Source organism: Haplochromis burtoni, unplaced genomic scaffold (genome assembly GCF_018398535.1).
Source record: "Haplochromis burtoni strain Fernald_Lab_line unplaced genomic scaffold, NCSU_Asbu1 Contig_4, whole genome shotgun sequence".
Lineage (NCBI taxonomy): Eukaryota > Metazoa > Chordata > Actinopteri > Cichliformes > Cichlidae > Haplochromis > Haplochromis burtoni.
In genome coordinates, this window is record NW_024582365.1 from 2,214,026 (window position 1) to 2,224,237 (window position 10,212).

At 41.7% G+C, this 10,212-nt stretch overlaps 1 long non-coding RNA gene across 2 annotated transcripts in view; it reads left to right on the plus strand.

Annotated features, from left to right (window-relative positions):
• LOC102313296 overlaps positions 1 to 10,212 on the plus strand; it is an 80,887-nt gene that overhangs the window by 10,266 nt on the left and 60,409 nt on the right. The window contains exons 1-2 of one of the 2 annotated variants that reach the window (XR_001336377.2): positions 866 to 1,332; positions 8,284 to 8,323. This is a non-coding gene — a long non-coding RNA (uncharacterized LOC102313296). Of the gene's footprint in view, positions 1 to 865; positions 1,333 to 8,283; positions 8,324 to 10,212 lie in introns of those variants that run through there. The other variant, XR_006054422.1, reaches the window with a different exon arrangement.

Sequence of the window (10,212 nt, forward strand, 5' to 3'; positions counted from 1 at the left end):
CTTGCCTGAGGGTTCAGGTTCTGAGATAGACACTGGTGTAAACATCCAGACAGACTACTTGTTGTTGAGTAAAATAAATAATGATTTTGGTTCTGGAAAGTTTCACTCACAGGCTGTTGGATCTGCTGTCGTTTGCTCGTCTTTGCTCCCGTCTCTCAGTCTGGATGGTGGCAGCAGGGGCTGTTTTGTTGACACATACAGGACCTGGTCTCAAGAATTTTCTCAGCTGAATGTTTGGATCTCAGGTTCTCGGCACGAGGCTGGGGACAGGTTGTGAGCTTTAGGCACCACGCTGTTACTCTGAACTTCGCTCAACCCCTTGAATTCCTTTTCCTGAGCAGGATATTGAAATACAGTGAAGTATTGGCACATTGATGCCCGTCTATCACTGGGGCCTACAAGGGGATTGGGGTAAAAGGAGACCCTGTGTAGATCAGAAATGGGCTGCCAGGCCTAGGTTCAAAGGTAAAGAAAAGAGACCTGGGTGTGGAAAGAACGAAGACCAGTTTCTGCCACATCACATCGACTAATCACAGACCAGTATAGGTACTTATATTAAATTGTGCAACCTCATTATTCTTCTTCCAAGCTGTCTTAAAGGATTGCTGGATTTAAATATTAAATATAAAAATGTGTAACAAAAGTCGTAGTTTGTCAGCTACCTCCTTTTAAGACAAACTAAAAAAGGTAAAACTGTATTTAGCTGTCTGAGCTTTGCTTTTTCAATTGGATGATATTATTTTATCAACAGGTGTCCCACAAATTGGTGCAATACTGTAGCTTTCGCAGTCCTGTATATCCTGAAACATTTTCTTACCAGCTGCGTTGTATAGCATTTGTGAAAGAGTGATGATGCCGCCTTCATTGCATAATCGTGGCCGTAAATGCGCACAGCGTACCAGGAAATGAACCTTGCCGGCGTATCGCAGGGGGGTAGGATGATGTGGATGTGGCTGGTTATGTAAAACTATAGGGCACAGTTCGAATGAGCCAGATGGGATGATAGTTGTCATTTTAAATTGTAACGAGCTTGTTGTCGGCTTTGGGACATGTCGCTACTGCCTGACCTTGTGAACTTGTCTGCTGCGTGACCTCAAAAAATGGCTCCCCGAGCACCCCTTCACATCCCTGGGTTTATTTGCACAGGCATTTGCCCAAGCAGGAAGTGACATCAACGGGTCCAAAGTAAAAATATGTCGCAGGACGGGCTGTCTAGGATGTCCAGGACCGGTGTTTGTAAGGGAGGATGCCTCGCACCGGCTCCACAGAGAGTGATGCTCACTGAGGGATGCAGGAGAGCGCCACACAGGCGAGACAGACACCGGAGGCTGAGTGAGTCGCCTGCTGACTGAGTGCTTTATGCCGTCACTTTCATTCATGCAAGTTCAGATATGGTGCCATACTTTGCCCCTGTCTAAAGCCGGTGACGCAGCGCATAACGGGCGATAAGTCTTCACTGTGTGTTGAATTAAGGGATTTTGTCGGTGTCGCTCCTTTGAGAGGAGGGTTGAGATGTGTACCGCGATAGAAGAGGAAAAAAAAAAACCTCTGTTATGAATTCAAGTGGAGGAGAGCAGTGAAATCCGTGCGAGGCTTTCGGTGCGCTTTTGCACATTTTGATACACTAAACTGTGGAGATTGTTAAAAAAAAACATGACTGACAGCGTTAAAAGTAATAAAAACAAACGGCACATATTAAGTTTAACAAGTTGGACGCGTAGCACATAGCTTTTCAAGCGGCTTCTCAACACATAAATGGCGTCTATTTTTATCCGTCCTGCGTGTGTGTGTATGTCGTCCTCACCAGGGAGGCTCTGACAGACCCTGCCGTGCGTCCAGACTGCAAGTACTGCAGTCACGTGGTGTCTGCTATTATCCAGCCTCGCGTCAGGTACAGCCTACCTACTGTTGTTTCGAAACCATTTCCGGGATTATATCCCTCCAGTTGAAGATGGGGAAGATATGCTTGGAAGTTGAGAAAAGTAAATTGTAGGGGAAAATTAAAATAACTCATTATTTGTATATTCTCCCTTTCAGTTAGTAACAATTTAAAGCTTTAATATGTTAACATTTAATATTCCCAGGGAAAATCCAAATCCATTCTAACAAACAGACTAACAAATAAAAAATGAACACCAGAAAGCTCACATTACTACGCTTCATAACTTAGTTTTGATAAAATAAAGCCCATAAAGTGCACCTGTACAGATCTACAAGTGCTGATTATTTATTATGTTATGCAGACACAAATTTAAATGTAATAAATTGGTTATTATTTCTTTTACTGCTCCTGCCATGTAAAAGTTCATACTGCGAGATGTTATCTACATATTGTACATTTAAAAAAATGTACAATATGCATTATATATATAATTCATGCTTCAGCTGTATTAGTCTTATGATTAAGACACTAAATCAAAATAGATCTTAACCACACTTGTGCATTTTAAAATAATTTATGAACTGCACAGTGGTGCTGCTATTTCATACATTGGGCACTTGTGTGCAGTAGCATCTGAGATTACTGGTGTATATAACTCACACTGCTTTTGCCTGCCTGTCTGGAATGATAGCTTCATTATTCATGGTTGCGTGTAGACAGCAGTGCTTAATCTCTGGCTTGAATGGGACAGCCTGTTACTCTGGAAATAAATGCCTTTGCGTGGTCAGCCTTATCTGGAACACGTTGAGGAATAGAGAGGCACCAAATAACAGGGAGGACTGCTGTGCTGAGCCTCAGGGTGGCAACAGCAGCTAAAAACCCTACCCTACTGTGGCATTTGGGGGCGATTTGAGGCCAGTGGTAATTAGCCAGGCTGGACCCAGGAGCACGGCCATATATTCTCAGTGGTGAAAAGGTCTGGGCAGGGGGTCTATTGGCGTTCGACAGGTGCAGCGGGAGGAAGGCGTCGGGAGTTTAGGCAATCAAAACCAGAGATGAGGCCAAATGACAGCATCATTTGGCTTCTAGGGTCACATGCTCTCACCAAGAGCCTCTTCCTTCCATGATACTGAATATTTGTAGATGTGTGTGCATTAGCGTGTGCATTTTTGTATGTGTTCAGACTGCATGTGTGTGTGCATGAGATGGTTACTGGTGTGCGACACTGGGGTGGGGAGGTCAGTGGGTCATGTTTTGAGTTGCAGTAATCATCTGTCTCACTTTATCTGGTTCACACTTTCACAAAAAAGATCACTTCTTGTCTAATCACATTTGTGTCCACTAGTATTATACAGCAGTCCCTGAGAAGGTTGGATCGTTTGGCTCTTATAATAGTGGTTTAAAAAAAACAAACAGTTTATGGCTGTTTTGTTATGTTTTGATGCCAAGAGGGTGACTAAGTTGAGGAATAATCTGGAATCCATCTCTACTGTTAGTGGGACACACAACTCATTGTACTGGCTGTTAGAGGGAGGAAAAGCAGTGGTGCTGACCATGCTATGTTTTTTCTTGCTTCCTGGCTGTTCTGCTTGAACTCAATAATCCTGGTTACAGCCATTACAAATCCTGCTGTCTTGACTTGAGACCCCAGACAGGAGACAGGCTCTGCAACTTGGTTTCATTTAGCATTCCTCTGGGCTTTACGGGCAGGTGTTTGACATTACTGGCAGGATATTTATTGGAAACTTTAAAGGCAACTTTTTTGCTTACCTCTCAATTAGGCACAGACACACACACACACACACACACACACACACACACACACACACACACACACACACACACACACACAATGTGTACTGTGGGTGTACTGTGGGTGCAAGCAAATAGACAAGGGCACTGACATGCTTTAACACATAAGGGGATGATCCATATAGAACATTCTGAGATTGACAGTATGGATGATTTGCAGAACGTGTTATCACTTCTTTCTCCAGCTCTGTCAAACACTTTTTGGCTTTTAAAGCACACATCAACACCATGCAATCCACCCATGACCCATGACTATCCCTATCTCTCTACATGCAGCCCCTCTCCCCTTCACCCATTATGTCAGGTCAGTCTATGGAGTGGGGTAGAAATAGAGTTGGTGGGAAGATGGCATGTGTGGCCAATAATTACCGAAGCTTAGCAAGGCCAGTGGCTGTGATGTGCAATTCTCAAATCAAGGTGCAGCCTGAAGACTCAGCCGGTGCCGCTGCTGCCCTCTGCTACTTGATTGCTGGCAACTGGTTGAGCCATGTCAAGTGGCAGTCAGGGAAATGTGAAATCCCAGATAAAGCACAGAGCCCTAAAAAGCCATGAAGCTCAAGTAATGAGGAAAGTGATGGGGTTTGGGGTTTGGGCATGCTTAGCAGGCAGGCAGGAGCCAATGCTAACGCTTTCAACCTCTCCCTCTTCTTGGTACGTCTGTATGTGAGAAAAAGAGGAGGGGTGAAGGTGTTTGTATATTTGACTTTCCTAATCCTGGATTTAGGAGGATCCACCAAACTTCAACAATGCAGAACTGGTGGGTAGGTCAGCACAGTTCTAGATATACCCAACCTAAATCCTTCCAGGTCATCCTCAGCCATAAATCATGTACCTACAGTACATTCTGCCTATGCTTTCATTTTTCCCAGGGCCAGTTTCTTTAAAAATCAAGTTAAAAATCCCTGTAAAATCCCCCTCTCAAGATCTGCAGAATCATTTCTGATATTAATGGCAACCTGATTTGGAACAATTGTACCAGTTAAACGCATTCCTAGTTTTGTGGAGGCCATTATTCCTGGTTTTTAATCACCCCTTCAGTTTTTATAACCTCTCCAAGCCTTGTGCGGGGCTGAGGGGACCATATGTGGGCACAGAACAGGGGCCTGTATGTATGAAACAGATACAAATCAAATTTCACACTGAAGTGGAAGATAAAACTGAAATTCTAATTAAACCTACTTTTTTTAATATTAAAAATGCTTTCAATAAGGCTAAAGCACAGAAAACTCAAACAATCCTGCAAATGTCAATACTGCTGCTTATACAAGGATCACATTAGCTAAAGCTGTAGAGTTTTAGTGTGTCTAATTATATGCTTGTAATCATTTGTTTGTCTAATTTTACACATATTTCCCTCTTTTGTCAGCATTGTAAACATTGTAAACAAACAAGAGGAATAAATGTGGTATTTGAAAACCATTGAAACCATTCTCTAAGCAACTTCATTTTATGCACTTAAAAGTTTAACAATAAATCCTCATTGTTTCTTTAATGGACTTGATTTACCAAAAAACATTTTGGAGGCAAATTTGGTTTCCGCTTGATTTAATTTGTTGATATTTTCTTATGTGTGTGCATGTGAGGGGGGAAATATTTTCCCTTTTAAAAGTGCAAACACTTGCATTTATTTGTCTTTTTTTAATTTATGCAGTGTTTCTGACACATTTCTATCTATTAACCTCCTAGAACATGGCGTCCACATATGTGGACATCATATTTTGGGTTATTTAGACCAAAATACTAAATCTTGCTGTACAAGGGCCTGATATCCACTTACGAGGACATTATACTGCCTCTGTTCTATTGAAATTTTAAACGAATATCCACATATGTGGCTCTCATTTTTCTTAAAAACAAAAATCAGATTAAAAAAATCTGTTAATTCTTTGTTTTTACATTCATTGGGTCCCAATCATCCCAAATATCAAAGAGAAATTAAAAATGCATGCCATGAAAGAGTTTCGGGTCTTAGGAGGTTAAGATAATTACAGTTACAATTCTCAATAAAATATCGACAAATTAAATAAATTAGAAACCAAGTGTGTGTCTTGTGTTGTCGAATAATACACAGTATTGAAGTAGTTGTTTTAGGCATATGTTATTTGGAAGTCCAGACGTGCAACACTGCTCCCAGTGTTCACTACAATGATGTAGCGTGAAACCCAACGCAGTGGCTCACTTTGGGCAACAATAGCTTCACAATGTTTGTTAGTATAGCAGAAATTTAATTTGGGGATTTAGGGTTGTTGACAAAACAAATCGCTGCAAGCGGCCGTGGCATAATTGCTGGAATATAGTGAACTCGGTGAGGTCAAGTGCTCGTTTTTTCACGTGCTTGTTCATAATGAGCACTTGACAACATACCACATGCATAAATTGTGGTAAAAAGTAAGACTTCCACCACCCGGGTGTATGAACTTTGGACCTTTGGATCCCCAGATGACTTCCTGACTGCCCCACTGGGGAAACATATTTTTTCCACCCACCACCTCAAATGTTGGGATGTTCTATAAAACTGGGATGTTTTTGGCCATATAAATAAATAATCCAGTCATTTTGCTGATTAAATTAGGTAAAACTGTTGTGGAAAAGTTATTTAAAATATCGAACATCAAGTCACCAAAAATGTCTGTCAGTTTTAGTAGATTTGGATGAGGGCTTGTGGCGCAGTGTGTTAACTGATTTCACATATTTCTTTAAAATATAGAGTCAGATTTTTGAATAGACTGAAGATTGCAGTCTGTCAAACTCACAAATCAGATTTGCAGAATGTATGAGTGAGTTGTTTGATTTTTAAAGTGACATTTAGGGTTTTGGGTTTAGTTTAATATTGTACTAAGCTGTTTTAATCCATCACTGCCTCGTGTTATGCATCAGTGGAATTTAGCAAATTGAATTTTGTCAGTATCCGTGGAGCCAGTTATGCAATGCAAACTTTTAAAGACTGTGGTGCCCTCTTGTGAAGTACAATGCACTTTGGTTAGTAAGCTCAGTGAGCCAGGCGTTCTTAAATATGTGTTTTGATTTAGAAGTCCATATCTTAAAGCATTAATGATGTATTGTTAATTTTGGGAATTGATTTGTTTTTGACAAAAAAGGCAGAAGCTGAATGAAATGTTGAAATTTCCTAAATATATATAAAATCAAGATAGTAAGCGAATAGGCTGAAAAAAGAAAATATAAAATAGCTGCAACATTAATCACATTTAATGCAGAAGATGAAGACAAATTAATTAAGCCCATCAATTTTCAGCATCAGACTTTGGTTCAACTTAAACTCACACACACAGAAATTATATATGAAAAATCTAATGAAGCCCCGATGCAACAGAGGGCCAGAGAGGGACAAGACCTGAACTGAAATGTGGGACAGAATAGAGCTCGCTGTCTTCCTACTTATATTCATCCCTTCTCCCACCTGTTTCTAGGTCTGCACAGCTGGTGTAATTTGTTACTGAGTTATTGTTCTTTATGATTTCTAAGCTTAGCTTAATCTTTAGTTAATTTAATGCAGCTAGTCTTTAGCCTCTAGGTTTCACAGTATTTGATAAAATGTGTGAAGTCTTGTCTTGCTGATGGTTTACTTATAGTTCACCGAAACACCTGGCTGCTCAGACACCAAATAGACTCACTCCACGCTGTCACGCCTGGCTTGATGGCATAATTTACCCAAGTCACAGTCATGCATGCTGTTTAGCCAGGACGGCATGGAGTGGTTCATAGAGTCTTATTGCTTGTTTACCCTGCGCTTCATGGCCCCCCGCCAGCAGCTACAGCAATTATCACCTTGGAGGAATGTAGGACTCTCGTGTTAAATACTCTTTGACCCCCCTGTTGGAAGAGGGCAGGGGGTGGCTGCTCCTCCCAGTGGACATCAGGGGGTTGGTGATATAGTCAGTGGGTGCAGGTTTGAGTACAGTGTGTGTATATGTATTTGTAGCGGTGCAGGAGACACAAGAGGTCTCCTTCCTCAAACACATGTGCTTGCAACTCCCAATAGTGTAAACAAGATTTGGGTGGTGTGTTTACAAAGTAAATTCGTTTCTACAGATCTCTATTTCACTTAAAAAACATAGAAGGTGGTCTTGGAGCAGAGGGTTATCCAGGGGCAACTATTAGATTTCACCTTCAAGCTGAAGTCCATTATGTTAAAACAAATACTGCAACTTTTTGTCTCATGATTAGTAAATTAGCCCAACCACAATCACAATTTTACAAGCAACTGTAGTGCACTGTAAAAAGTGGCTTTTAATGCACATCTGTGTAAGAGAAAGTGCGAGGAAAAACTAGATCGCGGAGGGTGTCTAGACATGAGAGTTGTATTATATATGATGCTCTTTGCTCTAGAAGGCAATTCCATTTGAACATATGACATGTTTAGGGACAGGAATGTAGCCAGACACACATACCTTTCTTCCTCTTCCATCTTTCTGTGGCCCATATCAAATGACTTTATGAGTGCGAAGAAAATAGTATTGCATGTGCTGTAGGGAGTAAAGATACCATGGATATCAATTGTGTATGGAATCACTATTTTCTGACCATGATTGATGCTTTGAGCTAATGCATTTTTATCTTCACTTTTACAGGCTCTGTATCATGGCTGTCTGCTATCCAGTTATGGCTGAGGTAAGAAAACAACATATTGTGAGTATGCCTAGTGCTCTCTCTGCTTTAGATGACAGTGCTGACATAGTATCAGCATAGTTTCTTGTGTGATATATTGCTGAAGGTACAGTGTTGGTGTTGTAATTGCTTCAAAGTCAGCACAGTAAGTGAGCATCTTCTTGAAATGGCTCGCTAATTTTGACCTCAGTTACCCCGAGACCAGCAACTGTGCTCTGTCCTGTCTAGTCTACGTTAAGCTGTGCATTGATTAACCCCTCCTTGAAGGCAGCCACCCTTAAAAAGCAAGGGCCTTTACACGTTGTGACAAACCAAAGTATCCCCGCAGTGTCATCAGATCACTTCGCCACTTTCAATTAGCGATCATCTTTTGCCACATACTGGTAGGGCAGAAGTGCTCTGTTGAGCCAGATGAGCAGCTCAGTCCTGTCCCAAAGGTCCAAAGCTCTTATAATTTATTCATGCATGCACAGGCAGACAAAACAAAACACACCCATCCTGTAGCAGGACAAACAGCTGCCAGCTAGAAGAGAGTGTAGCAAAGTTAGGGTGGGTTAAGGTGCAGACAGCAGAGGCCATTGTAACTACACAAGGCACAATCAGCACATCATCTGCACTTACTTGTCAGGAGTTAAACTTCTTCGTGTTGTCATGGCAACATACTTTACTCTGCCACAGGGGATGTTCTTCTCTATTTCAAATTGGACTGTAACGTTGGAGTTGGTTAAAGGGAAGCACTTCACTGTACTCACACATAGATTTCTTTGAAGATGAGGACTATGGTGTACTTGATGAAATGTTTTGATCTTGATTTGTATGGTAATGAATCTGGTGTTATATATGCATGCTTTTTGCTTTGTTTTGTTTTTTTATGTGGAGCCTTTAACCTTCAGACATTATTGTGTTGTTCGTCTTAGCCTCATTTCAACAACAATTGCAGCAGTTGCAGGGTTTCTTTTTTTGTCTTATTTGTGCTGGGCCACCCTAATCAGTAGTGTGGTTGTAAGCAAGCTCCTCTCGCTTTGCAGACTTCTGCTTCCCTCAGCACGCTCACTGCTGCAGCACTCATCCACGAGCAACACACTCATTCACACGCGCTTTCGCATGACTACACTAATGCACAAACAGGACTTTGGCCTCGGTTGGCTCACGCACACTCAGTTACTCACTCAGGAATTATCGTCGTAGTAAAACCAGAGAAGAAGAGTGAGAGAGACATCAAGACAGAAAGCGGGACTGAGACCGGGGAAACGGAGGGAGGGAAAGGGACAGTGATTGCTCAAACAGAAGCATTTTATCCCCAAGCGGTTTTTAAATGCTGCCGCGTCCGTGACCCCCAGTCATGGCACACCATTGTTCCCTCCAGTAGATGTTGTGGCCACAAACTTTTTTTACATGTATTTTTCCACCAACAAGAGTAACATTTGAGAATTGTTATTTGTGCTGCAGGTGTTCAGTGTCAGTGTTTTTGTCTTTAAGTGTCTGGTTAAAGGTTGTACTGCTCAGCAGCTTACTCATAGTGTGTTTTGAAGGATGTGACAGACGTGTTCTGGAGTGTGTTGTTCTGCTGTTCTCACATTTTTCTCTCTCTGTCAGTTCCTCACTTACTCTGGCTGTGTGTTTGTGTGTGTGTGTGTGTTCCTTCTCTGGTCCGCTGCTTTGGCACAAAAAGAAATACTGGGCCGCCCCATTCTTTGTTCTGCTTCCTGTAGGAAACTAGCAGCAAATTGTGGCTCAATGAGGCGTTGCTGTTTTGTGTGGTCTGATAAAGTGCAAACGAAACCGTCTGGGCTACACTGGCTTGCTGCAGTGCTTTCCATTGTAGATTGGACTATGAATGTAGGTCTGTGTGATGGTTGGTTAGTGTTGAACATTAGGTGATGTAGGGGGGG